Genomic DNA, 6,479 nt, shown 5'->3' with positions numbered 1-6,479 from the left:
TCCAACTCTAGGGGCCGGTGCTCATCTCCGTTTCAAAGCCGAAGAGCCAGCGCTTGTCCGAGGACGTCTCCATGGTCATGTGGCCGGCATGACTAGACGTCAAAGGCGCACGGAACGCTGTTACCTTCCCACCGTAGTGGTCCCTATTTTTCTACTTTTATTTTTACGTGCTTTCGAACTGTTAGGTTGGCAGAAGCTGGGACGGGTAACAGTCGCTCACTCTGTTATGCGGCACTGGGGATTTGACCCGCCAAACTGCTGACCATCTGATCGACAAGCTCAGTGTCCTAACCCACTGAGCCACCGCGTCCCTTTTATAGTAAGTCATACAGGTCCTTATAAATCATAAGGTGTTCTTCTTTGGCCAGACTGGGATTCTTTGGAGCAGGGGTCTCCAACCCCCAGTCCGTAGACCGGTACTGGGCCATGGCATGCCAGCAACTGGTCTGCACAAACAAGCAAAGCCCCATCCCCGGGATGCAGGCAGTACAGGAAACCATGCCCCCGCTGGTCCGTGGAGAAACCTCTCTCCACGGAACCGGTCCCTGGTGCCCAAAAGGTTTGGGACCTCTGCTTTGGAGCAAAACCTCAACCGGGCATCTTCAGAGGTTTTCAGCACCACAAAGCAAAGAATAAAATATTTACTGTTGCAGTGTTAATAGTATTAATGTCAATCCCTTGCTAATAAAAACCAGCCTCCCACCAGTGTATTGTTTTGTGGCACATTCAAAACTAGCCAGTTTATTTCAGCGTGCAGTTTTGGGTCCACAAAATATGTGACAGTCTTTAAATTGTTGTAATATTCTTTGTTGTTGTAATATTAACACAACACACCCTACCTATTCAAAATCCTTAATGTAAAAAAATATATATGTTGCTTTGATACAATTAGGAATATATAAGAAACTGGCAAACTCTTGTAACCATTTCTTAAATTTGCCCAGAAGTGAATGACTTAATAGAAATAAATTATGCAGAGAAACAATAAGTATGCAATATTTGGAGAGTACTATGAAATGAAGAGGTTGAAATAGCTGAAACTTGGAAAATTAGCTGGCAGGTTGAAAATAGGTAAACCAGCTGAAATCATGTTAACGTCTATCTCAAATACAGGATCTTTCGGTGATCAACTGGACCTACTACTGCATATATTGTCATGGCAATGGGATCTAGTGAATAACTGCATCATAACAAGCAAAAATCTCGAAAAAGAGCAGTTCTTATCCTGATTATTTTTTCTCCAATTTTCTATTGTTCTGAGCCAGAAGCCAAGACTTGGTGGTTGCAGGACTAAATACAGAATTAGACAAACTTGCACTGAGTGAAGGATTTGAACTGTTAAAATGAAAACGGTTGTGAAGGAAAGAGGTGGCATTTAAACAGGCAACAATTGTTTAGGTAAATGGGAATGTTGTATTTATGGCAATAAATCAGAGACAATAACTTTTGCTGTAATAACATTGCTTACTCTCAGGAGAAAGCAAAACAAAGCAAATTGTACAGTGGTAGCAAACAGGTTGCAGGTGCTTAGAAGCATTGCTGGGTTTATTGTATTGGTGTTGTAAAGCAGAATGCCTTGTATTGTATTACACCAACAGATGTTGTGTTATTTCATTTAATCTTTCAAAGAATGCGAGGAATGAGCTGGGCTAATTCAGACCAAAGACCATTTCTGCTTCTGCAGTTGCCAAGGGCATGGCTTTGGGATGGCTGGAAGCAAACCTTAGTAGAAGTTTGATACAAGAAGATTGTTTTTTAAAACTGCCTTTGAAGCTTTTTGAGGATTTAATTTTAGCCTAGGAAGAGGAAAAAGTATCCTTCAACACCAGTAGCCTTATCTTCCATGCAGATTTTTTAAAAACATGCTATTTGTTAATGTTTATTAAGGCCATACTGTTTTATCAAATACATAATCAATGCATCTATTGTTAACCTATTCTGATGTAAATGTTTTGCAATAGAAGAAAGGGAGAAGGGGTTAATAATTACTATGTATGTTGAGGGCTACAATCCTGGTTGATTAAAAAAATATATGCCTTTCCATTAGTCAGCAATTTGTTTACATCCATTGTTCTTGGTTGTAAATATCTGAGCTTGTACAGAGACAAATTGGGGGAAACAGTTTCTCTGGATTGGGAGCAGGATATTCAGCTTTTCAAGTCTCAGCCTCGTTTTCCTGAATTTCTTTTTGTTATTCTTTGTGGACCATTACAAACAGCAGTGAGAATCATTTCCGTACCAACCCATCTATCATTTGAATCCTTCATAAAGTCCTACACCTCCACGCATACCCATCGCCCAAATTGGTGATGCTCCAGAGCATTATATGAGAATAATGGCAGGTGAAAATTTTTGGAACAAAAATGAATTAAACATACATTAGAATTTATAAAGAAAATATTCTACAAGGCAGCTTTGTCTTCCCAAGGAGGAGGAGCAAAAGAAAAATCTCAGTTTCTTTTAGGGAACAAAGTCTTCAGGGCAACTTTAAAAAACACTGCATATGTTACGTATCCTCTTTGACAAAGGAGCGCCGGCTAAGATGATAATAGTTAAAACATACATCACTTCCAAACAAGTCAAACACACTCTCACTTCTGATCTACCATTGTCTGAAAATGCATGCAAATATAAGAATTTGTTTATACTCAATAAAGCCTAATGATACGTAGAGATATCTTTGTTCAGGCAAAATCTCTGCACTAAATTAACGCCTAGAGAAAATACATGGCAGTTTTAGATACCGCAGAAACCAGAGGACTTGTGTCACCTTTGCCGGTGCTAAATAGTAACTATAAATTATTCGGAAAGCCATATAATTGCTTCTCAGAAGAGTTGCCTCAATCCATACTTCTCTTTTTTTTCTTTTTTTTTTAAATGAAATAAGAATGTTTCCCTTGAGTTTCCCTTTGAAAATGCAGTCTAACTTTCCGCATGTTTATCAAGAAATCGTGCTTATTCCCAGGCACTTATTTTTCAGTACCTGCCATCTATCATTCCAGTCCTATGACTGAATTATATGTGATGCTTAAGTCACATATTCCCTCTTCCCCGGTTTTTTAAATTTTATAAAATGTGAACATGGAAAGTGATACAGATATGGGGCTGATTTTGTGATTCTAAAGCCAAACCCCCCTTCTGGGCTCCCCTCTTTCTGCCAAGGAACTATTTTTTACCCCAGAGAAGAACTGAATCCCCCAGCAGTGTAAAATCACAGCAGATTTGAGGGTATCAGTAACATCTCTGAGACATTGCACCAGATGCCTGGAGCAGATTTGCAAACCTTTATTGCTGCATTTTCTAAGAAGATGGTATGCCTATGCGTATGAGTGAGTACGCATCCATGCATTTTGATTCCTGCTTTTGCAAGTATGATTCGTAATACCCTTCTATCCTATCTTGCTTATTTTTCTCTATTAGATCTGACAGAAACTGTATTTCTTTACTCAGTAATAGCCCTGGATAGTTCTGTTATCTGATTAAAGATAGCTAGACACCTTAAAATTGCCTCAGAATGTTATTATCAATGGTTCAGAATTATTCAGGATCCGGCAATCCATAGTGGAATATATCTTTTCTTTCTTTCTCTATTTATACATATATATGAGGCATATTTTGAATTAGACTTAGAACCCTGTTGAACAAACAGTTCATCAGTTTATAGCAACAGTTGAAGCATGATCTGAATGTAATATAAACCCATGTCTCTTTGTTTCATGAGATACGACACAGTAACTGGCACGCTTTGTGAATGAGCAACAAATATTATTTTATAGTTTAAGGAAATCTGCTAAAATTGCAGATGGTTCCAAAACATGTCATTCACAGAAGATGTTTGTGGAATAACCCCAGTTTCGTGGTTTTTTATTTGTTTGTTTGTTTTGCTGTTTGAAGAAGAGAAATACTGAGAACAGGTTCTTAAAGTTATTGATTGCTTCACCCCTGTTTTTGCAGGCAGAATAAAGAGATTTGTGATGCATTAAAGAATACCAATTTATTAAGCATCAGCATCTTGAATGATTATTTTTAACAACAGATATGTTAGTCTCTTGCAGACAAACGACATGACTGTTGATTAAAATAATTATTCCTGCGAATGGGTGGAATGGATGAGTCTGACAATTTCAGTGGCTCTCCATTCCTCATTTTTTGAATTTTAAATTCAGCACATCCAAACTCACATCAATCTGAGATTCTTTTTTAATTTTGCACAAAACACGCATATAATACGTATGTACCATTTTGGATACTTTTTCCTGATCTTCATAATCGTCCCTAATACAGTGTGTTTTTGTGCAGTTTCTTTAACCCACATATTTGTTTAAACATTTTCTCTCTCTCTCTCTCTCTCTCTCTCTCTCTCTCTCTCTCTCTCTCTCTCTATATATATATATATATATATATATATATATATATATATATATATATATATATATATATATATATATATATATATATATATATATATATATATATATATATATATATATATATATATATATATATATATATATATATATATATATATATATATATATATATATATATATATATTCAGAGAGTTTGTTAATTAGAAAACTACTTGACAAAGTTCAGAATGAATTTCAGTAGTATTTCAACACATGCGTTGGTTAAAATTAAATAAGTGTGCACCATGGATATTTATTTTTCTCCCACAACAATACCACAATGATTGTGATCCAAGCCCACCTCCACCTTTGTACTTGTGTTGTTGCATTGGAAAAACAGATCTGTTTCACAACATCAAAATGTGTATCTTATGAGTCCCCCGTTATCAGGCACTTAAAAGTATATATTGGAGATTCTTTTACATTGTAATATTATGATTCTGGGAAAGAAGAACCAAGCAAAACATGGCATCTTTTAGAAAAGTCTCAGTTTTTTTCAATAAGTATGAAGGACTGTTTCAATTATGTGGTTTTGGGGTGCATTATAATGCTTTTGCAGGAAGTTAGACCCACCCCACCCCCGAGAATGAAATATTTTGGGTAATATTAAAAAAAGGCAGGATAGAAAATTTCCCCTAAAGGAGAAATGGAGAAAAAATTTAACAAAGGCAGAAAGCAGCCCCAATTTTCTTAATAGGCCTCAAGCAGAAGCCTCAAGTCTTTAGAGAGGGATATTTTGCACCTATTAAGAAAGACTGGGCCAATCTATTCATAAACAAAACACCCTCAGCCCCCACAGCTGATGGGATTAAGAATTTACATTCCCCCCACCCAAATTCTAAGGAGATGACATGACCTTTAGGACATAATAGGATTAACCTACCACCATTGACACAAGGCTCACTACATTACACAACCTCTTGGAGCATCTCAGTCAGAAAGTATAAAAATCCACCCACTCTCAACTCCATTTTGTCAGCTGTTCCAAAACTGCATGCTGTTGCTGATTCTGCTAAGCAATAAGCAGAAACCTTCTTTTCTAAGCAGCCTCCATTTTATTTCCAGTGTCTTACTCCCGGATTGGAACTGGACCTGATTTTTCTTTCAACACTTTAAAACACCTTGGGAACAGGGGAAATCAGATGATGGGTCAAAAGAGTCAAGACTATGGCCATAGTTGCACAAGCCTCACCCTCATTTACCTGGTCTAGTGGTTAAGGCACCAGGCTAGAAAGTTGTAGACCATGAGTTCATGTCTCACTTTAGCCATGAAAGCCAGCTGAATGACTTTGGGACAGTCACTCTCTCTCTCAGCTCAGTCCACTGTGAGAGGGAACTTGGAGTCCTAGTGGATAATCACTTAAATATGAACCAACAGTGTGTGGCAGCAGTCAAAAAGGCCAATGCAATCCTAGGTTGCAGTAACGGAGGGATAGAATCAAGATCACGTGAGTATTACCACTTTATAAAGCCTTAGTAAGACTACACTTAGAATACTGCATCCAGGTTGGGTCACCATATTATAAAAAAGATGTTGAGACTCTGGAAAAAGTGCCGAGAAGAGCAACTAAGATGATTAGAAGGCTGGAAGGTAAAAAATATGAAGAATAGTTGCAGGAATTGGGTATGTCTAGTCTAGTGAAAAGAAGGAATAGGGGTGATATGATAGCAGTATTCCAGTATTTGAGGGGCTGCCACCAAGAAGATGGGGTCAACCTGTTTTCCAAAGGACCAGAATAGATAGAAACTAATCAAGGGGAGAACCAGCCTAGAACTAATGAGAAATTTTCTATCAGTGAGAATAAATAACAAGTGGAACAGCTTGCCTTCAGAGGTTGTGGGTGCTCCATCACTGGAGGCTTTTAAGAAGAGAATGGACAGCCACTTGTCAGAAATGGTATGGGGTCGCCTTCTTGAGCAAGAGGTTGGACTAGAAGACCTCCAAGGTCCCTTCCAACTCTGTTATTTTGTTACTTCACAGGGTGGTGGTTGTTGTGGAAAAAATAGGAAGAGGAAGGTGTCTTGGATATATTGGCCGCCTTGAGTTATTTATAAAAATAATAAAGGGAA

The sequence above is a fragment of the Vipera berus genome (assembly GCF_964194415.1).
Source record: "Vipera berus genome assembly, chromosome: Z".
NCBI classification, from domain to species: domain Eukaryota; kingdom Metazoa; phylum Chordata; class Lepidosauria; order Squamata; family Viperidae; genus Vipera; species Vipera berus.
Note: the sequence above shows the minus strand (reverse complement) of the source record.